General features: G+C 37.0%; 1 long non-coding RNA gene across 1 annotated transcript in view; it reads right to left on the bottom strand.

Annotated features, from left to right (window-relative positions):
- LOC123784091 (uncharacterized) overlaps positions 1-24,791 on the bottom strand; it is a 784,838-nt gene that overhangs the window by 185,563 nt on the left and 574,484 nt on the right. Inside the window, exon 8 of the long non-coding RNA XR_015724218.1 lies at positions 19,043-19,179. This is a non-coding gene — a long non-coding RNA (uncharacterized LOC123784091). The remainder of the gene's footprint in view (positions 1-19,042; positions 19,180-24,791) is intronic.

Below are 24,791 nucleotides of genomic sequence, written 5' to 3'. Positions count from 1 at the left end.
ATGGAGATAACATTATCGCACTTACTACTGATAAAGCTGCTTGCAGAATGCGGTTCAAGATCTGCAGTTAAATGAGCTCGTCTAGACTTCATTCTAAATTAGATACTGGCATAGCTGGACAAGAGCAAGTAAGAGGCAGGCGTGATGGAGAGAATCCACAATCTGATGCCCTGTGGCCAAAGTGGCTCTGAAAAGTAAGAAGGAGGTAGGCTGGACAAATAAGGAATTGAATATTCCTAATACAAAATTGGCCAGGCTTTCATCTGTGGGGAGGAGCAGAAAGGATAGAGGCTCTCCCCTAACCTACCATAACCTTTCCTCTAGAAATAAAGTGCTCATTCTCTCTTCCTTATGGAGATAGGAGGAGGTGGGAAATATTGCTTAACCATAATACTAACATTAACTATTATTTATTAAATGTTTGTTGTCTACCAGCATTGCACTTTGTGTACATTATCTAATTTAACCCTCACTACAACTTTGTAGAAAAGTTTCCTCGTGTCCCTCTGCTTGTGTGTGTATGTGTGTGTGTGTGTGTGTGTGTTAAGAACACTTACTATGAGATTTACCCTCTTAAAAATATTTAAGTGCACTTACCACATTTTCTTTAACCATGTGGACATCTGGGTTGTCTCCCTAACTTGGCTATGGTGAATAATGCAATGAACACAGGAGCACAGCTATCTCTTCTAGAGCCCAATTTCAGTTCTTTTGGATAAATACCCAGAAAAGGGATTGCTGGATCATACGGTAGTTCCAGTTTTAATTTTTTGAGGACCTTCCATGCCATTTTTCATAGTGGCTGCATCATTTTGCATTCCTACCAACAGAGCATAAGGGTTCCAATTTCTTTACAACCTCGCTAACACTTGCTATCTTAAAAAGAAAAAAAAAGCCATTCTAACAGGTGTGAGTAAATAAACTTCGGTGCAAAAATATAGGTATTTTTTCCTCACAGAAACGAATAATTTAATTATGTCATGTAGAGAAGGGCTCGTCGATATTAATGGTTGTAGCCAACTTAAATAACCCTAGCATCACCATCCGTTTACATGTATCTATAACCTTTAAATATTGCCAGTGGTAGACAAAGCAGCCAGTTAATAAAAGCATATTATTTTTCAAGTATAGAGCAACATCATTGCCAAATGACAGTACATGGTACTTAAATTGCTATCAACCTATGGAAAAGCAAACCAAAATGCATAGATAGTTAGATTATTTTATTAAACTATTATAATTCAATTTGGTAGTAAATAGAGCAAAAGTAAGATAAAATACTTATATTCCTATGTGATTTGAGTGGTTAAATCAGAACAGAAAACATTTCATTTCTCTGTAAATTTATTCTCATACTAAATGGCCTTCACATGCTTTTCAAAACCCTACCTTTTTCAACATGTGAACCACAACACAATATTTCACTAAATAAACACTTGAGATGTTTAGAGCACTATTTGTATTAGCTTCTCATTTATTTTCTTTTATTTTGGCAGATTAAGAAAATACAATATAAAAATAGAATCTCAAGAGAAGATTAAACTTTGACAAAGGTGTCAATAACTCACCATTGGTCTTTAGTTTCCCCTTTTGTTATCCTTGTTATATCTGTTCTGCCTTTTTGCTTCTCATACCCCTCTCCAAGCATGCACAATTTCACCTGACCACATTTCTTTTATCATAAAGAGACATTGTCTGGGTTAGTAAATTGATATATATCACTACATATAGACATTTTTGTTTAAGATTAGTCTATAGCATGATTGCAAACCTAAAACAAGGCAAGAGGTCACTATATGTGGAAATTTGAAAACAAACAGAGGAGAGTTAGGGGGAAAATCTTGCTGGTTCTCTTAAAATTACACCAGCTAGATGACAGCCCATACCTAAAAGTCAAGGCTGATTCCAAGGGTATTAGTTATGCAAAAAGATTTAAAGTATGCAAGTTCAGGAATAAACAGAATATTGGAGTCCACTGGTTCTCGGAAAGCCTCTTCTTCTCCCATCGCTTCTATACACAACTGATTGCTCATCAAAATTCCAAAATTAGTTTCATTTTGTTGACTTTTGAAAATGTGCATACTCCTAAGACTGATAACATTCCTAGCTTACTAAAGCATCTAACTGATATTTTCTAAGATACTTTGATGTGCCTGACCATGTGCTAGGTACTAAGGACCCAAAAATATTTATTAAAAAAAAATAAAACACAAAACTCAGTAATCAGGTCAGAAACCAAACATGTAAGTAATTAGCTAAAGAGAATGTAATAGAAACTCTAACAGAAGAACCCACACAGAGCTGTGGGAGATGGAGATGGGAGTAATTGAATCATCAGAAAATGTCTTAAAAGACCTTTATAAAAGGTAACATTTTAGCTGGATCCAAAATGAATGCAGCTTTTGATCAAAGGAAGAAGGCAGCAAGCATGAAGCTGCAGAGAGCTGAAAGTACTCTACAAGGAGAGGAAGAAACAGGACATGTGCATAAAATAATCTCTTTTCATTTACACCTTCTTTTAGGTCATAGAGAAAAAAATAACTATTTTCAAACTCACAGACACTTATGCATCTCCTCCTAATTAGAACTAAAGACATATCTGTGTGCTAATAAACCCCATATGCTAAAACTATGAACTATTATGGAAATATGAACTACTTTTACTGAGAAAATACATGCCAATGGAGATATAAGTAGTAGAAACACTAGATATATGTCATGAGGCACCTAGATGTAATTTCTTAAATTGTGGTTTTATTATTTTTCATCTAAATGAATCCAGCTGCTTATTTATTCAATATTATTAAATGCCCACCAGTTGCTATATGCTTTTCAAGGCACTGGGGATTCACTGGAGAATAAGCCAAGGTAATCTGATTTTACAGTGCTTATATTCCTAAAGAAGATTGAAAATAAATAAGAAATTAATATGTGATATAATTCAAAGTGTGACTAAATTGAAAAATCTTGCAAGTAGCTAAGGTGGAATTACTTTCAGAAGCCAATACTCCTCTCAAAAAAAAAAAAAAAAAAAGGTAGAAGAGCCAGATTAAGAAAAAAGAAGAAGAATAAAGAAAAGAAAGAACCTTCTGATTTAAGGCATTAGAGACTGGCTGAAGCTGCTAGAACTTGAGGAGCCAAGATCACAGAGACACTGGAACCATAGAGAAGTGAGCACTCTGCCCCTTTTCATCTCTCAGGGCAATTTTTGGAGTGAGGCTAAATGCTAAGAATTAAGCCAGGGAAATACACACACCACTATGTGCAGGTGGCAACTGGCCCTCTTTGTGTTGACCGCTGGGGGACAGGGTCTGAAGAACTGAAACTAGGAAAATATGCTATGATACACTGCCTACTGATATTGTTATAAGAAACTATCCTTTGTCTCTGATCTAGCAGTCTCATGACTTCTGTTAAGTGACAGAGAAGCCAACAGAGCTTTGGAGAATCTCATAGGACAGAAGACACAGAAAAATAATTGGGGCTGCTAATGTATCTAGGACTTAAGAGAAGGGAGGCCCAGAGAATTCTGCCAGATGCTGCAGGTTTTCACTTTGATGTATTTCATTAAGATACATAAGGCAAGGAATTAAAAGCTAGATAGAATACAGCTGAAAGGTAGAATACATTTTTCTCTAGTATTGGTTTCAGGAGTAGAATTTAGTGAATAATCACTTACATGTAACACCCAGTACTCATCACACAACTGTCCTCCTTAATACCCATCACCCTTTTAGTCCATCCTTCCACCCACCTTCCCTCTAGCAACCTTCACTTTTTTTGTCTATAGTTAAGAGTCTCTAATGGTTTGTTTCCCTCTCTCCTCTTTTTCTTTTCCCCATTCCTATATATTCATCTGTTTTCTTTCTTAAATTCCACATATGAGTGAGAGCATATAGTATTTGCCTTTCTCTGACTTATTTCACTTAGCATAATACAATCTAGCTCCATCCACATCATTGCAAATGGTAAGATTTCATTCCTTTTGATGGCTGACTAATATTCCATTACATATATATACACACACATCTTCATTCATTGATTCATCAGTCAACAGACATTTGGGCTCTCTCCATAGTTTGGCTATTGTTGATAATGTTACTATAAACACTGGGGGTTGGGGGTTGCATGTGCCCCTTCAAATCAGTATTTTTGTATCTTTTGGATACCTAGTAGTGCAATTGCCATTTGTTGAAAAGATTGTTTTTTTCCATTGGATATTCTTTCCTGCCTTGTCAAAAATTAGCTGACCAAATAGTTGTGGGCCCATTTCTGGGTTCTCTGTTTTGTTCCACCGATTTATGTGTCTGTTTTTGTGCCAATACTATACTGTCTTGATGATTACAGCTTTGTAATACAGCTTGAAGTCCAGAATTGTGATGCCTCCAGCTTTGCCTTTTCTTTTTCAATATTACTTTGGCTATTTGGGGACTTTTCTGGCTCCATACAAATTTTAGAATTGTTTGTTCTAGCTCTGTGAAAAATGCTGGTGTTATTTTAATAAGGATTGCATTAAATGGATAGATTGCTTTGGGTGGTATACACATTTTAGCAATGTTGGTTCTTCCAATCCATGAGTATGGAATGTTTTTCCATTTCTTTGTGTCTTCTTTAATTTCCCTCATAAGTGTTCTATAGTTTTTAGGGTACAGATTTTTTACCTCTTTGGTTAGGTTTATTCCTAGGTATGTTGTAGGTTTTGGTGCAATTGTAAATGGGATCAATTCCTTGATTTCTCTTTCTGCTGCTTCATTATTGGTGTATAGAAATGCAACAGATTTCTGTACATTGATTTTACATACTGTGACTTTGCTGAATTCATGTATCTGTTCTAACAATATTTTGGTGGAATCTTTCAGATTTTTGACATAGAGTATCATGTCATCTGCAAACAGTGAAAGTTTGACTTCTTCTTGCCAATTTGGATGCCTTTTATTTCATTTTTTCATCTGATTTCTGAGACTAGGACTTTCCAGTACTATGTTGGACAACAGTGGTGAGAGTGGACATACCTGTCTTGTTCCTGATTTTAGGGGAAAACCTCTCAGTTTTTCCCCATTGAGGATGATATTAGCTGCAGGTCTTTCATATATGGCCTTAATGATGTTGAGGTATATTCCTTCTATACCTACTTTCTTGAAGATTTTTATCAAAAAAAGATGCTGTATTCATGAAAAAATGCTCAACATCACTTGGCATCAGGTAAGTACAAATTAAAACTACAATGAGATACCACCTCACACCACTCAGAATAGCAAAAATTAACAAGTCAGGAAATGACAGATATTGGCAAGGATGCAGAGATAGGAGAACCTTCTTATACCGTTGGTGGGAATGTAAGCTGGTGCAGCCACTCTGGAAAACAGTATGGAGGTTCCTCAAAAAGTTAAAAATAGAGCTACCCTACAGCCCAGCAATTGCACTACTGGGAATTTACCCCAAAGATACAAATGTAGTGATCAAAAGGGACACCTGAACCCCAATGTTTATTGCAGTAATGTCCACAATAGCCAAACTATGGAAAGAGCCCAGATGTCCATCAACAGACAAATGGATAAAGAAGATACACACACACACACACACACACACACACACACACACACACACACACACCACACCTTCTTTATGGGGTAACTGGGTGATGGACATTAAGGAGGGCATGTGATGTAATGAGCACTGGGTATTATTTAAGACTGATGAATCACAGACTTGTACCTCTGAAACCAATAATACATTATGTTAATTAAAAAAAAAAAGAAAGGATGCTGTATTTTGTCAAATGCTTTTTCTGCATCTATTGAGAGGATCATATGGTTTTCATCCTTTCTTTTATTAATGTGGTATATCATGTTGACTGATTTGTGAATTACTGAACCACCCTGGCAACCCAAGAATAAATTCCCACTTGATCATGGTGAAGGATTCTTTTAATGTACTGTTAGATTTGATTTGCTAGTATCTTGTTGAGAATTTTTGCAACCATGTTCATCAGGAATATTGGCCTGTAATTCTTTTTAGTGGGGTCTTTATCTGGTTTTGGAATCAAGATAATTCTGGCCTCATAGAATGAGTTTGGAAGTTTTCCTTCCATTTCTCTTTTTTGGAACAGTTTCAGAAGAATACATATTAACTCTTCTTTAAATGTTTGGTAGAATTCCCCTGGGAAGCCATCCAGCCCTTCTTTGTTGGGAGATTTTTGATTACTGATTCAATTTCTTTGCTGGTTATGGGTCTGTTCAAATTTTCTATTTCTTCCTGTTTCAGTTTCGGTAGTATATATGTTTCTAGGAATTTATCCATTTCTTCCACATTGCCCAATTGTTGGCATATAATTGTTCATAATATTCTCTTATGATTTTATTTCTGCAGTGTTGGTTGTGGTCTCTTTCATTTGTGATTTTATCTATTTAGGTCTATTTGGGTCTTTCTTTTTGACAAATCTGGATAGAGGTTTATCGATTTTGTTAATACTTCCAAAGAAACAGCTCCTGTTTTTCTTGCTTCTTGAGAAAGGCCTGTATTGCTATATGCTTCCCTCTTATGACAACCTTAGTTATATCACAAAGGTTTTGGATTGTGCTGTTTTCATTTTCATTTGCTTCCATGTACTTTTTTATTTCTTCTTTAATTTCCTGGTTAACCCATTCATTCTTCAGTAGGATGTCCTTTAACATCCACATACTTGTAGTCATTCCAAATTTTTTCTTGCGGTTGACTTCAAGTTTCATAGTGTTGTGGTCTGAAAATATGCATGGCAAGATCTCAGTCTTTTTGTACTGGTTGAGGGCTGATTTGTGACCCAGTATGCGATCTATTCAGAGAATGTTCCATGTGCCCTCAAAAAGAATGTGTATTCTGATGCTTTAGGATGAAATGCTCTGAATATATGTTAAGTCCATCTAGTCCAGTGTGTCACTCAAGGCCATTGTTTCCTTGTTGATCTTCTGTTCAGATGATCTGTCCATTGCTGTGAGTGGGGTGTTAAAGTTCCCTACTATTATTGTATTATTAGCAATGTGTTTCTTTAAGTTTGTTATTAATTGTTTTATGTATTTGGTTGTTCCCAAGGTGGGGGCATAAATATTTACAATTGTTAGATCTTCTTGTTGAATAAACCCCTTTATTATGATATACTGCCCTTCTTCATCTCTTATTGCAATCTTTGGTTTAAAATCTAGTTTGTCTGATACAAGTATAGCTACCCCTGCTTTCTTCTGATGTCCATTAGTATGATAGATGGTTCTTCACCCCCTCACTTTAAATCTAGAGGTATCTTTGGGTCTAAAATGAGTCTCTTGTAAGCAGCATATTGATGTGTCTTGATTTTTTTATCCATTCCTATACCCTATGTCTTTTGATTTAGTCCATTTACATTCAGAGTGAGTATTTACAGGTAAGAATTTAATACCATTGAATTATCTGTAAAGTTGCTGTTCCTGTAGATTATCTCTGCTTCTTTCTAGTCTTTGTTGCTTTTGGTCTCTCTTTCCCACTGAGAGTCCTGTTTCTTGCACACCTGGCTTAGTGTTCACAAACTTCTTTAGTTTTTGTTTCTCTTGGAAACTCTTTATCTTTCCTTCTATTCTGAATGACAGCCATGCCAGATAAAGTATTCTTGGCTGCATATTTTTCCCATTTAGCATGTTGAATATATCATACCACCACCTTCTGGCCTGCAAAATTTCTGGGGACAGGTCTGCTGCTAACCTTTTGTGTTTACCCTTTCAGAGTAAGGATTTTTTGTCCCTAGCTGCTTTCAGAATTCTCTCTTTATCTTTGTATTTTGCAAGTTCACTATGATATGTCTTGGCATTGACCCGTGTTTTTTGTTTGTTTGTTTGTTTTGTTTTGTTTATTTTGAGGGGAGTTTTCTGCGCCTTTTGGATCTGAATGCCTGTTTCCTTCTCCAGATTAGAGAAGTTCGCAGCCCTCAGCTATAATTTGTTCAAATAAACCATCTTGTCCTTTTTCCCTGCTCTTCTTCTTCTGGGATTCCTATGATACAGATTGTGCTTTATAGAGTTGCTGAGTTACCTAAGTCTACATATGTGATGTAATATTTTCCTTTCCCTCTTATTTTCAGCTTCATTATTTCCCAAATTTTATCTTCTATATCACCTATGCATTCCTCTGCTTCTTCCATCCTTTTTGTGATTACATCCAGTCAGTTTTGCCTCTCAGTGGTAGCATTTTTTATTTTGGCCTGACTAGTTCCTAGGTCTTTTATCTCTGCAGCAAGGGTTTCTCTAGTGTCTTCTATGCTTCTTTCAAGCCCAGCTGGTATTCTTATGATTGTTGTTCTAAATTCTTGTTCAGATACATTGCTTGTATCCATTTTGAGTAAATCCCTGGCTGTGATTTCTTCTTGATCTTTCTTTTGGGGAGAATTCCTCCATCTTGTCACTTTGTCTAGGTTTCTGTCTTTTGTGTGTTATGAAAGCTTGTTATATTTCTTGCTCCTGAGAGTAATGCTATATTAAGAGGGGGTCATACACTGTTCAGGGTCTGGGGCTTCAGGAAGTGTTTCTGGTATATGCTGTGTTCATTCTGCTGCTGTGTTTGGCTGCTCTTTCCCACAGGTCGGTCTTCCGCAGAGTTCCCCCTTGCTTACAGTACGGAGTGTTTAGACCTCTAACTAGGTGTGCTTTGATTTGTTTGCTAAAATAAGCCTGGGGGGGGGGGGGACCTGATCCAAAAAAAAAAGAGAGAGAGAGAGAGAGAAAAGAGAAAAGGAAATGTAACAAACAACAACAAAGAACTATAAACCTGATTCCAAAGGAAAAAGAAAGAGAAGAAAGAAAGAAAGAAAGAAAGAAAGAAAGAAAGAAAGAAAGAAAGAAAGAAAGAAAGAAAGAAAGAAAGCCTGGTCCAATTTCCACCAGACCTGCATCTGACACTTGGAGCAGTCAATGATCAGTAGACTTGGTGCATGCAGGGGCCCTGTGCTGGTCTTCTAGGGGAGATGCCCATTGCATTGGCTCATAGTCAGACCTGTCCTAGTAAAGATGCACCTGCAGAGAGCAAGATGGCAGGTTTTGGTGTAAGCAGCTCCAGCCTCCACTGGCGGTGCTGTGTTGCTCACTGAAGTCAAATGGAGCTGACAGGTGGGGGGAAAACACCCACCCCACTCTCTTGTTCCAAGAAAGTGAGCTCCTGCCTGCTGCTGCTCAGGAAGCCTTCACAGAAAATGGAACAATCTCCCCTCTTGTGTCCCCAGCTTCTGTCAGATCCCTGCCCTCACAAAGTCTGTGCTTGGGCCCTCAGCACACCTGTCATCACAGTTCTATCTTTGGTGCACAGCTGGGATTCAAAACTCCAAATCTTAAAGGACCCAGCAAGACACAAACCCATTGCTCTCTTCTGGAGGAGAGCCTCTCTGCAATGTGTCTGGTGCCCTTTTGTCCCAGAAAAGCAGTCCACAGACCTGCAGGTGTTTGGAGTTTATGATGAAGCATAGCAAAAAGCAGCAACTAGGTTCTCGGCTCTCTGTGCATGCTTCTTTGTCTTGCTGATGAATGGCCACTCAATGGTGCCCACTGGGTCTTTTGTCCTTAGAAGAGCAATATACCCCCTTCCAAATGCACTCCAGGAAGGGAAGCATTCTCTCCCAGTGTGACCCAGGGAATCCCTACACCACACTATCCACTCCCAGGCCTTCACCCTTCTTCTCCACAGAAGGACTGCCACACCCACCTGGCTTGACTCCAGAGAATGGAGCAGATTTCCAAAACCTCAGAATTTGGGCTCCGCTGCTTGCAAAAATTTGCCAGTCAGTTCCTCTCGACTCCCCAGTCAGTGGTTTTAGTAAAGTATTTTTCTTGTGCGAATGCAATATGCTGCTCTTTACCCCCCTCTCTCTTTCTCTTTTCTTTCTCTGTGGAAAGGGCTCCCTCCCCTCCACAGCACCAGAGCTTTTGTTTCCACCAATTCACATCTTTACACCTCAGACCTACTACTTTCTTTCCCTCTAATTCTGCAGATTGTTCTCTTAATCATCAGATCAATTTCCTAGGTGTTCAAACGATCTGATGTTAATCTAGCTGTGTTGAAGGAACAAGGCAAATCCAGGGTCCCTCTACTACTCCACTATCTTAACTCCTCTCAGCATTGAATTCTTTAATAGTAGTCTCTACTTATCCTCTTAGTGTCTATAAGGTCTGTGGTAATGTACCCTATTTCATTCCAATATTTAAAATTTGTGTCTTCTCTCTTTTTATGTAATTAGACTAACTAGAGGTTCATCAACTTTATTGACATTTTCAAAGAACCAGCTTTTGCTTATGTTGATTTTCTCATATATTTCTGTTTTAATTGCACTGATTTCTGCTCTAATTGCTATTATTTTCTCCATTATACTTGCTTTGGTTTTAATTTTCTCTTTTTATTGCTAGTCTCCGAAGGTGTGATCTTAAATCATTAATTTAAAAGATTTGCTTTTTTTCTAATAAAAGCATTAAAAGATAAATTTACCTCTAATGTGTTTTGGCTGCACTAAACAAATTTTTCTATGTTGAATTTTAATTTTCATTCAATTCAAAATGTTTGAATTCTCCTTGTGATATTCTCTTTGAAGCATGGGTTATTTAAAGTGTTCATTTCTTAGTTCAACACTAATAAAAGTGTTCGTATTTAGAGATTTTCTAATTATCCTACTGTTACTGGTTTCTAGTTTAAATCCCATTTGATATGACAGTATACCTTAAATAATTTCTATTCCTTTATACTGATCTGTCTACAATAAGATCTATACTGGTGAAGGTCCCATACACACTTGAGGAAAATGTACTCTATTACTGCAATGAGGAATGTTTTATATGTATTTAATAGATCCATTTGGTTGATAGTGTTGTTAAGGGCTCTGTCTCCTTAATGATTTTCTTTCTGTTTGCTTAGTCTATTACTGAAAGTTGAAGTCTGTAACTGGACTTGTGAATATATTTCTCCTATCAGTTCTATCAGTTTTATTTCATATATTTTAAATTATGTTGTTAGGTTCATATGTATTTAAAATTATTGTTTATGGGGCGCCTGGGTGGCACAGCGGTTAAGCGTCTGCCTTCAGCTCAGGGCGTGATCCTGGCGTTATGGGATCGAGCCCCACATCAGGCTCCTCCGCTATGAGCCTGCTTCTTCCTCTCCCACTCCTCCTGCTTGTGTTCCCTCTCTCGCTGGCTGTCTCTGTCGAATAAATAAATAAAATCTTTAAAAAAAAAAAAATAAAATAAAATAAAATTATTGTTTATTTGTTGACTTGTACTCTTTATCATTATCATTATCCCTGGCAATAGCCTTTTTCTGAAGTCTAGTTTGTCTGATATTAATACAACCACTCTAGCTTTCTTTTGATTAGTGTTTTCATGTTGTATAATTTTCATATTTTTGCTTTGACCTATTTCTTTATATTTAAAATGGGTCTTGTTGACAGGATGTAGTTGGGTATTACATTTTCTTTTTAACTAATCTGAAAATCTTACTTTGTTTGTTTTCACAGTTTAAATTTAATGTAATTATTTAATTGGTTGGTTTAAAATCTCTCTTATCTCCAATTTGGGGTTATTTTTTATACATGTTTTAAGTGTCCTAATGATTGCCCTAGAATTTACAATATATGCCTTTAATCATGAGCTATATAGGAATTATAACAGTATAATTCCAATTCCTTCCTTATCCTTTGTGCTATTGTTGCCATGCATTTTACATATACCATAAATATGCACTACTTTGATAGTTTTGTTTTGGATAAATTAAAAATAAGAAAAATAAATTTTATATTTTCCTTCATGAATGCTATTTCTGGCATTCTTTCTTTTTATAGATCCTACTTATTGTTAGTTTCAGTATCTTTCATTTTTATTAAAAATGTAATAAATATACATGATCAAATTAGTGAAGTATAAAATAACATACAATCAAAAGATTTCCCTCTCAATTCTGACCAGTGTGCTTCCCCAGTTTTCTGCCTCAAAGGCAATGACTATCATCAATTTCTTCTGTATCTCTACTAGAACCGTACTAGTTACATATTTTATATACCTGTGTACATATTTATTTCTATAAAATATATGTATAAAATTTGTGTAATGTTTGTATACTATCCTTCAGCTTTTTTTTCTTCAAATAAAATCTATCTGGGAGTTTATTCCACATTAGTATAATATATTCACAGTTACATAGTATTCCAGCAGAAAATCTGTAATTTTTTTATATACATACCTCAAATCATCCTAAACTTACACAATGTTATATGTTAATTATATCTCAATAAAATTGGGGAAATTAAAAAAATTTATAGCTCTTACTTATTGTCTGGTATCTTAATCCTTATTTCTGGAGAACTTCCTTTAATATCTTTAATAGGTCAGCTAATAATGAATTCTCTCTGTTCTTGTATTTTGCAAAAGTCTTTTTTTCTCCTTAATTTTGTAAAATATTTTCTTTGAGAACAGGTTTTTTTTTTATTATAGCACTTTAAAATGTTACTCCCCCTTTAAAATGTTACTTTAAAATGTTGTTTCTAGATTTCACAGTTCATAGTGACAAGTCTGTTCCAATCTTTATTTTTATTTCTTTGTACATAACGTGTGCTTTTTATCTGGCAGCCTTCAAGATTTTCTCTTTGTCTTTGGGTTACAGTGGTTTGAAAACAGGTATCCCTTGCTTTTCAAAATTTTGTGTTACACCACTTTACTACTACAAAAGACCTACATTTGTACCTGTTTTTGTTAACCGAAAGAAATCCCAAGAGGATTTTTGCTTTTACAAAAGAAAAAAAAAGTCAAAAAGCTAAAATAACAATCAATCTTTGTTTTGCAGCAAGCCCTCATAGAAGCAAAATGTACCCTGATCAGGGAGAGCTGGCACCACCAAGCTCCTTCCCCAGTGTTAGGTTAATTATAAACATTAATTATAAACAATTAAATACACTCCACATCTCAGCATTAAGCTGCCATAGCTTTGAATTGTGTCTGTAAGCATCTGTGCTTAATCTTTATTTTGTGCATCCATTAACAAAATGTATCCTAAAGTATCAAAAAAGGCTGAGAGGTTATTTTTGGGTTCTAGTAATGCTAAACATTTTTTTCCATATAAATTAATAGTAATTGCTTCTTTTTACACCATTTCAGCTTACATTTCATAGGAATGCTCTACTTTTAGAAAGCAGGGAAACCTGTTATTGCCAGGGAAAATAGCATCTTATAAAGTTTAATTTTAAAGTCTTTTATCATAAGGTTGTGAAATTAATGTCAGAAAAAAACGACATGTGTTTCATTAACTTGCTCATCTCTCCATGAGTTTATGATGAGAGAACTGGTACTTCCATGCCATCTGTTTGTAGATGACGTAAGAGAAGCCCTATATGCCAATGGACCAAAGTATTTTGCCAAAATAAATCTACAGTTATGTGCTCAACATTCTAAGAAGTATTGGGTTATTTCCCACAAATAATTTTGTCATTATTAGATTATTTCTTGTAATAATGTATAAATTTTAAGCTAATGCTATAAAAGGAGGCTAGGAATGAATGACTATTTCTTTCCCCAATATACAAAGGAACTGTATATTCTAGTGGCTAAAACAGGAGAAAGGCACCTGGACAGCTCAGTCAGCTAAGCATCTGCCTTTGGCTCAGGTCATGATCCCAGGGTCCTGGGATTGGGCCCTATGTCAGGCTCCCTGTTCAGCGGGGAGTCTGCTTCTCCCTCTCCGTCTGTCATTCCCTCTGCTTGTGCTCTCTCTCTCTCTCTCTCTGTCAAATAAATAAATAAATTTTTAAAAAATTAAAAAAAAACAACAACAGAGAGAGTGATCTTCTGATTTCTACTTAGAATGTAGAACGCCAGAAAGCACATCATTCCTACCCTTACAATAAAAGAGAGAAATCTGCAACCTTACAGTTGCCCTTGGATTTATCAGAAAGCTGAGGATGTAGGGCAATCAACTAACCCAAAATCTAAAGAAAGACATTCTCCTGAAAGGAGAAAGAGAATATGAGCATTTGTTTTCCTGGGGAATGTTGGACCCCATATAAGCTCTTTAAAAGCATTCAACTAAAATTTCTGACAAATTATTGAAGGCCTACTTTGAACCAACATGAGTATACAGCTTCCCTGGGAGCTGTAGTCACAAGGAAAAATTGCACATATGTATATCATCTCCACAGACCTCACCATGTACTTATAAGAGAGATTAGGAGTGTATTTAATTGTTTATACCTATACCAAGAGATATCTCTTGGTATAGGTATAGGAAAGGGGAACAACAGTTGTTGTGGAAAAGACATAAAGCTACATATAGAACCTTCTCCCCTATCTTCTCTATGGAGCAAAAGCTTAGCTGCTGTGGAAAGAGTAAAAAACACTGTCATTCTCAAGCCAGAGGTAAACGTTCATTGCAAGTAAATGAAGGAAACAGCAGAACACCCTCTGCCCTAGGGGGAGGGACAGGAAAATACCCCAAGCCCAAATCACACAGAGATCTCCTGAACCTTTGAGGGAGGAATATGACCATGAAAGGAAGAAAGAAAAGAAAAGAAAAGAAAAGAAAAGAAAAGAAAAGAAAAGAAAAGAAAAGAAAAGGACAAAACTCCATTCCGAAGATTCTAAGTACAGAGAATGACTCCCCTTCTCCCCCTCTTCCACCCTTCTCTATCAGGCTAGCTTGTGATCTATAGCATTTATCAGCTGTAAAATGCTAGGAGAAGGGCAAAGAGAAGACAGAGATCTTTTCTCAGGCACAAAGGAAAGACCTAAAACTGAAGGGTAAGCAGACATTGAGAAAAATCTTCTAAGTATTCCTCACTTTAAGTACATGTTAAGACAAGAGAAATATGAAGTTTGTGGTGTCGTGAGACTAACTATAGAAACTAAAATAACAAAAGATAAACTCAGCTCAGTTCTGAGCTAGACTGACACAACCTCTTTCAATAGGAAGAGAAAAGGCATGCCTATTTCCAGGCATAAATACTATTTACATTTGTCTCTACAGTTCTATACAAGATATGCAGCTTTCAACCAAAATGTAGCACTACAAATAAGCAATTACAACACACCCACACCTACACACACACACACACACACACACACACACAAGTAATGATATGCTGTCAAGAGACAAAACAATAAACAGAACCAGATTCAAATACGATCCACATGTTGGAACTATCAGACAATTTAAAATAATGTTGGATAACAATACGAAGATTCTGAAGAAGATAGACAATATGCATGAATAGATAGGGAATTTCAAGTGAGATGTAAACTATGAGAAATACCCAAATGGAAATGAAAGAAATGAAGAGCATTATTATAGAAGAATCGCTTTGTGAACTCATTAGTACAATCGACACACTAAAGAAAAGAAACAGTAAACTTGGGAGATAGGTCAAGAAAAATCTTCCAACTGACAAGCATGAAACAAACAACAGTTCATCCAAGAGCTGAGGGACAATATTGAATGGTCTAAAATGAATGCAATTAGAATCATAAAAGGAAGAGAAAAGGAAGAAATACTTAAATACACAATGACCGAGAATTTTTCTAAATCAATACATTACCAAAAAACCCACAGATCTAAGTCCAGGGAACACCAAGCAGTAAATATTTCCCAAACACACCTACAAACATAATATGTTTCCCCCATTATCCAAAAGTAGTGTTTCTGAAACCTTTCATAAGCCAAAATGGTAGAAAGTGAAGAAGCAATAACCATTAATTTATATGGAAAAGATTTGTAGCATTCTCAGACACCAAAAATAACCTCTCTTAGGCTTTTCTGATACCTTAAGGCACATCTTGCTAATAGATGCACAAAAAAATAAAGCACAAATGTTTACAGACACAGTTCAAAGATATGGTGGCTTGATGCTAAGATGCTGAGTGTAATTTCTGGGGAAGAAGCTTGGTAGTGCCACTGCCACTGTTTCGGGTGTGTGATGCCTCTATAAAGGTTTGGCTTTTTGGAAAACAAATGCTGAATGCTATTTTCACTTTTTGTCTTTCTTTTTTGTAAAAACAAAAATCATTTTGATATTTCTTTCAATAGTAAGAACAGGAACAAATGTAGGTCTTTTGTAAAAGCAAAGTGGCATAACACAAACTTTCAAAAAGTGGGGGATTATGTGAAAGAAAGTTGTCTTTCAATAATTTTCATTGAATCAACTATAAAGTATTGAGATTAAGTTAGCAAGCACTCTTAAGTTAATAGCAGTTTGTGCTCTAAATAGTAAATAAATGACTCATATTTGGTCTAAGTAGTAGCTCATGGGATTTAAGATATAAAGATCAGTTGTGTTTAGTTTGCATCTATTGGCTTGGGAAAAAATTCTTGAAAATCTTGAAGAATAGAGCATTAGGGGTAAAGCTTGTTAAACATAGGTCAGTTTCCTACCAGATAAAAAGACTTGTTTATAATTAATCTGATGGTGATAAAAAGGCATTTAATTAGATTTCCATCACAAAATGGGAAAGGATAGGTCTGGGGTCTGAAACACAGTAGAGTTCAGCCATCTGCTGCCAGCTACCTCTTGCCAACATGTGATTTGCAAGTTAAATTATGCCAGCTGATGACATATGGCACTTCCTTCTTTAAATATCTTACTCAAAATGAGTTTGCTCTCAAATGCTGAGGTTGGATTTTCAGCAATCACAGCAGTTGCCGTAATTTTCCTTCATAAACAAATTTAAGCAATATAGATTTAAATTGCTGGCTCCTGTGTTACTGTCCTGTGACATGACTGTGAGTTAGAGAAGTTTGACCTTGGAGATGTTCACATTTGGAGTTTACAAGCTTAAAATTTTTTTCATAGTTTTAGGGTAATGAGGTAGAGAGACAAGAGTCACCTCTCTAGGTTTTAACAAACGTCTGAAGAAAGAGAGACAATGGTCTACAGAAAAGAAGTGAAGGACCCATTGGAATCCACCGACTCATGTCCAGCATGATGTGTCTATCAGCTGTCAACAGACTTGAGGCTAATATTATAGAAGCTGTCAAAAAGCTAAACCATCAAAACACTGCAAAACAAAGTATTCTTATTACCAGTGACCTAATGCTGAAAAATTCTCTGGTTCTCTGAAGCGTTTAGACTTATTAACTGCTACAGTTTTGTCTTCAGAATTATTGATCCAACCTTGAATTAAGACCACAACTTTTTCCTAAACCTTTTAATCACTCGGTCACCACAAAATCTCCATAAACAGTTAAACCACGACCTAACTAAACAAAACTGTGTACCCCAATAACTAAAATTGTGTGTGTGTGTGTGTGTGAATGTATTTGACAAGACACTGCTATACACTGTCAAGATAACAACCTGGACATAAACTGATTTTGTAGTAAAGCAGTTATCACTTCCTGAAAGAGGACCAAAACCATGGACCTATGAGTTCTTCACAGAGAATATGAGCAGCCTCAGCCAATCAATCCATCAATTTCTCTACCTGCGACCCCCATGTTTAACTGTAAGGTAAGGACTTCAGGCTATGAAATTAGAAATGATCAAGCCTATTGATCATAGTTTTTGTCCCAGCTGATCGCATCTCCTATCTATCCATAAAGTTTTACTCATGACTATCAAACTTACAGCTACCAGTGGCAGCTTTCTTTAGATAAGATCGTCTTCTGTCAGATTTACACCATTTTCTCAACTTTTCACTGTGGGCTGCATCAATACAAAATCAAATTTTAACTCCTTCGTTTTACTGTATTCATCTGTTATAAAGCAAAGACTTTGTGGTTCCCCTAAATAAGGAAATATGTCTTAAACATTCCATTATTGTCTTTGTGATCACAAGAGGATGTACAAGTTATGTAATCAGCAAATCAGTAACCATTTAGGTAGATGAGTAGACACAGGCAAAATACAACGCTGGTAGAGCATGAACTGATCATTTTGGATTTCCTTTGGAAGGTACTTAGCAATTCAGATTTTAGAGAAAATGATTGGCAAGAGCGCTGACTAATCTGAACATCAGCTGGTTTCAGCTGGTTTAGAATTCTGTCTTGAAGTTGGAGGCCCCTGCCTGTGCTGAAAGTTAACCCTTCAATTGCTGGATTGTGGCAACAGGCAGGAGTGGCTGAAGCAATAAGGAGCAGAAGAAAACTTGAGGGACTCAAGGAAGTTGCTATATAAAACCCGTCCAAAATCATTTATATATTCTAACACTAATATGGCTATACTGTTGTAGAATGGCTGAATGTTAGTCCTGGGCTATGGATTTGCTTCCAACATTCTCAACAAAGAATTTTTCTAACACTTAGGATTTCAGAAAATGAGCCCTCATAGTTATGAAGGATATGCTAAATCCAGAAGTTAATTCTAACATGTCTCTTTATACCTCCAGTATCTATAAAGCACAGAAAACTCGGAATAAATGTGGGGTGTATGTGTGTGCGCCTACACACTGGTAATGGCAGGTCTTAAAATCCAAGCACCTAATAATTCCAAGTATTTTAACATGTAATCTGAATGTCACAGCTTTACCAGACCTTGAACACAGCTATCGTCACGTTAACAGTTAAGATTTATTTCCTGTATCATCTCCACCTCTACTCACAGATATTCCAGCTCCCTACCAAAACCTCCCCAGTACTCTGAAAGTTCCTGCAGTGTTTATCATATGCATGAAGCAGAATACCAGTTAGAGGACCCATATGGCATCCACCATGTTTTCATTGTCCGTCACTCTCCTACCCTTTTTATCACTCTCTGCACATGAGGTTTCTTGAGTGTGCTTTAGATGCTGCTATGCTATTATTTTGAGGACGCTGCTCTGTAAACTGTATAGCTACTAATGCTGCCTGACCAGGACTTTAGATGCCAAATCCTCTCTGTGGTGATGTTCCAGACCTTTTGTGCGGCACTTTGTCACCAAGCCTACAGGGTGTTACTACTTTTGTCCTGTCTCACAAAGTGCTTTAACCATCATTTGATAACTGTCACTCCTGAACTCAAAGCAATTCTGGAAGGCAGTGAATGTAACCCACAGCAGGTTGCGACTAAGACTAGACCACAAAAGTGTCCATCCTCTTGCACATCATGACTTACCTAAGTAACCACCTTCTCAGGAGTTGATGAGGTTGTTGAAGACAAGATGGTTTCTATCTTTCTGTGACATCATCATCTTTAATGACCAGCTAAATGTGGAGCTTCCAGGGGCCATCTTGACACCATATGAAGACAGTCTGAGAATAAAGCCAACAAGAGGGAAGCACAGCATGATTTAGAGTTGTGCCATCTAATTAGCCACTGGCTACATGCGGCTTTTTATACTTGAATTCAGTAAAATTAAATTAAAACATTCATTTCCTTAGTTGCCATTAGCCACACTTCAAGTGCTCAATAGTCACATGGACTATTGTATTGGACAAAGCATTTTATTGGACAGCATGATCTAGAGAGAGAAACAGAGTCTTAATTTCATCCTTTAAATCGCTGTATCTAGCCTTGCCTAAAGCTGGGTCCACCTTAAATTCCATTTTGGTTTAAGCTAAAATACTGAAAGCTTGTTTAAGTTGTATTTCTGACCTTTGAAAAATTTATGTGCAGAAACTAGCCCTCAGGCCTATTGCCCAGAATCAGATCAGGAAACAGACAACAACCATCTCACAGTTTCTCAATTTCTTCCCATGACCTTTCCTGACAAGATTGAACCTCACCCTCTCCTTGAGAACACATACACACACACACACACACACACACACACACACACACACACACGCATCATGAAAAGAGATCAGAGGGCAGAGATTTGGTAGAAGTCACCACAAAGCCAGCCTCAACAATCAAAGATAAACAAAGCCAGACATTAGTTAAAGCAGTGAAAACAGATTTTATTCAGTAAATATTGACAGTAGGGGAAAGAGCTGAGCTCCAACCTGATTTGCAGAGGTGACTGGGCATTTTTCTTAATTGAAGTAGAGTTGACATATGATGTATACGTTTCCTGTGTACAAGAGTGATTTGACAGTTCTATACATTATAGAATGCTCACCACAATAAATGTAGTCACCATACAAAGTTATTACAATATTATTGACTGTATTCCCTATGCTGTACTTTTCATCCTTGTGACTTATTTATTTTATAACTGGAAGTTTGTACCTCTTAATCCCCTCCACCTATTTTGCTCATCCCCCCAGCCACTTCTCTCTGACAAATCACTTTGTTCTCTGTGTTTATTGGTTTGTTTCTGGTGTGTGTGTGTGTTTATATTCATTTTATTTTTTTAGATTCCACATATAAGTGAAATTATATGGTATTTGTCTTTTTCTGCCTGACTTATTTCACTTAGCATAATACTCTCTAGATTATATGGTATTTTCATTTTTATTTTTTTGTGGAACTTCCATAATGTTTTTTATATTGACTGCACCAATGTACCTTCCCACCAACAGTGCATGAGGGTTCCCTTTTCTCCACATCCTCACCAATACTTGTTATTTCTTGTCTTTTGGTTACTAGCCATTCTGACTAATGTGAGGCAATATCTCATTGTAGCTTTGATTTACATTTCCCTGATAAATAGTGATGCAGAGCATCTTTTCATGTGGCAGTTTCTCTGCCCACTTTTTAACCGGATATTTGTATTTTTGATGTTGAGTTGTATGAGTTGTGGATATTAACATTTTATTGGATATATCATTTGCAAATAGCTTCTCCCATTCAGTAGGAGTGGGCATTTTAAGAAAAAAAAACTCTTTTTTTTTAAAGATTTTATTTATTTATTTAGAGAGAAAGAGAGAGCTTGAGCAGGGGGAGGGGCAAAGGGAGAAGGAGAAAGAATCTCAAGCAGACCCCACACTGAGCACAGAGCCCGACGCAGGGCTCAAGCTCATAATCCCGAGATCAGGACCTGAGCCGAAATAAAGAGCTGGATGTTTAACAGACTGGGCATTTTAAAGGGAGACTGAGGGTGTAGAGAAGGAGACCAAGCAGGGACTTGGTCCCTGTAAATGTGATTAGGCCAGACAGCTGTCTCAGCTACCTGACAGTTATGGAAATTAGGATTCCATTCTTTCGTAAAGACTGGGGGAAAGAGGCTCTCATCTTCCTGATGATTACATTTCAAAGGAATGCCTTGCAAGTCCCTGAGAAAGATACTCCTGAGTTGTAGGAGATATACATACGTCTCAAAGGGTCAGAGTAAGGATTTACAGCTATAAGCCTTTTTTTATAGTAACTGCTGTAAGAAAGCAAGATCAGGTGGTGCCTAGAACAAAGGATATATTATAAGCCCTGAGTTTTTCCAGGCAGAAATTCCTAAGGGCGCAGGGTTGTCCGAGGGACACGAGGCCTTAGGCTGTTAGAAGCCGTGTTAAAGTTTGGCCAAGTTTCTTGGTGTAGGAGTTTAAATGGAGTATTCATGCTGAGTTTTTTGCAGTTCTCACTACCCAGATTTTTCCAGAATGCACAGCAAAACAACGTATGTAATTTAATACACAAGGCAATCCTCTGATATACATATCATTATCTCCATCTTACGGGTAAGGAAACCAAAGCTCAGAGGGCTTAAATCACTTGTTCAGGTCACATACTAATAAATTAAAAAGCATACTGGGGCCTAGATTTCTCTGACTAAAGATTGTGTTTTTCCTCACATCACCCATAACTTTGTCTCCCTAGTGATCTCCCTAATTTTTCATGCATGTCTTTGTAACTAGTTTTTACAGAAGTGCCCTTGCCTTTAAATGATAAAGCCCATAAGATGTGAATGGGGGGGAAAAAGCCCTCACAAAAATGTCAGAAACTTGTGATTAACAGGCAGAAGGTGTACAAACTGAAAGTGTTCAACTCACATCCATTGTCATCTCAGCAAATAGCTTGGCCCCAAAGTTGCTGAAGGGGGAAATTTGATTATCTTTGCTTCCCCAGAAGACTGATAAATCGAATTCAGACTGCTATTGTTCCAGATACGGCCTGAATCTTCCATAGGATTTTAATCAGCAGCAGCATTATGTAGCATATGGGAGCTATTTGGCTGAAAGGAAACTCCAACTGTCACTGGTACATCCGCCCAACATGAAAGGAAAATAATAATACGGAATAATGGGACTTTCTTATCTACAGTGCAGCCTCCCTCTGAGAAACTCTGTGGTTTACTCTACTACATCTTCACGACATCCTATTAGGTAGGTCAGAGAACTACTTGACTATAATCCTGAATGCTTACTGGCTGATTCCACCAATGTTTTAATCTCTTTCATAGGCTTTTCTCTAACTGCATCTATAAATCCTATCTCCTCTCGCTTTTTGATGTCTTCTGTTCTCTTTAGTTTAATGAATAAACCTTCACCTATTCCTGCCCATTTATACTGTTCTATCCTTAGCTCCTTTTTCTTGCTACTATTTTTTTTCCCCTTGTCCTACCCTTATTTTATAAAAAGCCTAGATAGGAAATCAGTACTCATAGAGTGACTAAGTCTATAGCTCAATTATTTCATCCTGTTAAACTACAGTGATGATGAAATGTAAAGATCACTCCACTTATTCACTTCCTTAATCGCCAGAACTTTACTGAATGTATTTGTTTCAAATATATTTGATTCAAAGTTGGCTCATGGTCCTTTTGTTCAAGCATGGGAAACAAACAACTAATGACAATGTGATGGGATAAGTGTCATCATTTTAATGAGCTCATTAAAGTATGGGAAAAACAAAGATTACCAATGTAGTGTCTATGGTGGCTGGTCCCTACAGGTTTCAGGTGTGCTTCCAGAGCCAAGCTCAGAAACTGAACTTCAGGCTTCTTCTTATACCCCTCCCCCATCTCTTGACCTTTCTTGACATGCCTCCATTCCTATACATTCAGAAATACTGTGAAAGATAGTATGAGGGATTGCCTAACAATCTCACACACACTCAAGAATGGCACTGACAAAACTGACCTATTAAATCATGAGTCAGCATTTTATTTTAAGGAACCTAGGAGTCAAACCTAAAGCTCTTGGCATATATATTTTCTAATAGCAGGAAAAGTGAAGAATGAACCACTGGTGGTATCAGGAAACAAAACAGGATTTTGAAATCCTGTGAAGACCCTCTTAACACCTTTGTATTTTATCCAAAATGTGTAATTCAAAGTAGTGAGCTAGTAAATGTCAGTTTTAAACCCTCAGGTAAGAGAGATAGATTTTAATCAGATGACAGAGAGAAGGATGGTTGAAAGAAGAAATGGCCAAGAATGACAACTCCTTCAGTGCTGGACCATGTCAGATAAGATATTCTTCCCCTGTCCCTAGACCTACTTTCCTAACTTCAAAAATTCAACAGCAGGGAGATCGGTAGGAGAAGGAAGGGAAGAATGAAGGGGGGGTAAACAGAAGGGGGAATGAACCACGAGAGACTATGGACTCTGGGAAATAAACTGAGGGTTTCAGAGGGGAGCGGGGTGTGGGGATGGGCTAACCCGTAATGGGTATTAAGGAGGGTACATATTGCATGGAGCACTGGGTGTTATACGCAAACAATGAATCATGGAACACTACATCAAAAACTAATGATGTACTGTATGGTGACTAACAAAAACATAATAAATTTTTTTTTTTTAAATTCAACTTGCAGAAGTGATAGGAGGTACTTTCTTTTATCATGGTATTGCCATCAGAATGCTCGAGTCATGAATAGAAATGCCTGAAGTAATGGATGCTTGCAAAAGAAAATCTATGTTGATTTTGTACATGGGTGAGAATTCAGTAAAAGAGAATTCCTCCTTCAGAATCAAAATTTAAAAAAGAAAATCTCTTCCATTAGCATCAAACCCTAGGAAGAATCAGGCAGCAGAACAATTCTGGTGTCTCAGATAGGGCCTGAAAATGAGACTCTAAGCACTTGGGATTTTGAGAGGAGTGATAATGTTGTTGAGGTTTTATAGTGAGCATAACAATTAAGTAGTAAATGGGCTCAAGGTAAGACTGTAATATAACCCATAAAGTTTTTTTTAATTGAACATATAACCCGTTTTTTTCCTTTCCTGTTTGTATAAATGCAATACCTGGGGGAAAATAGACGCTAAATAAATGTTTGTTGCATGCATGGATGAATAAAAAAATGGGTAGACATTTTCAAATGCTCCAAACCAAGACTAAATATCATTTGCTTAAAGAATTATAAAAATAAATGACTGTCATGTTCAAAAGCCACACACAAGGAACGAATAAAAATGCCATACGAAAAGTCCCAAACCCACATATTAATCTTCCAACAAGTTTGTTAATCTTGATTTTCACTGACAACACTGTTATCACATAATTGATACATATCAGGCTAACTGGCTAACTACTTCAACAAATACCCCCTGCCTTTACAAAATAAAATTTTCTTGCTTGCTTATGTAAGAAGCCAATGACAGGTGTGGGATTTGGGGGCAAAGAGCCCTGCACCATTAAGTTATCTAAGGATGCTAATCTTTGTAATCAATTTGTTCTTCTCCCCCCATCACCTCAGAGTTGTGCACTGAATTCCCTACATCCAGCCAACAGATGATGGAAGAGAGAAAGCACAGGACCAGGGCGGTGGCAGGTTTTGTGGTCCAGGCATGCTGATGGGCCTATCACCTTTGCCCACATTCCACTGGCCAGAACTCAGTACTTAACTTGATGTTCAAAGAGCTAAAAAGTTTCACTTTGATAAATAAATAATAGGCACTACTAGTTTTTAAGCAAAGAAATGACCAAGATGCAAATGGGGAGTTATACTGGCAGTACTGAATAGAAGAAACTAGCAATGTGGTTAAATTAGGGCCTGGGAGACCTGGTAAGAAGCTACCGCAGTCATATGAGCAGAGAATGATGAGGCC

This window comes from Ursus americanus, chromosome 4 (genome assembly GCF_024610735.1).
Source record: "Ursus americanus isolate L20-20 chromosome 4, mUrsAme1.1.p, whole genome shotgun sequence".
In the NCBI taxonomy this organism is placed as follows: Eukaryota; Metazoa; Chordata; class Mammalia; order Carnivora; family Ursidae; genus Ursus; species Ursus americanus.
This window is presented reverse-complemented; position numbering and strand designations above follow the sequence as displayed.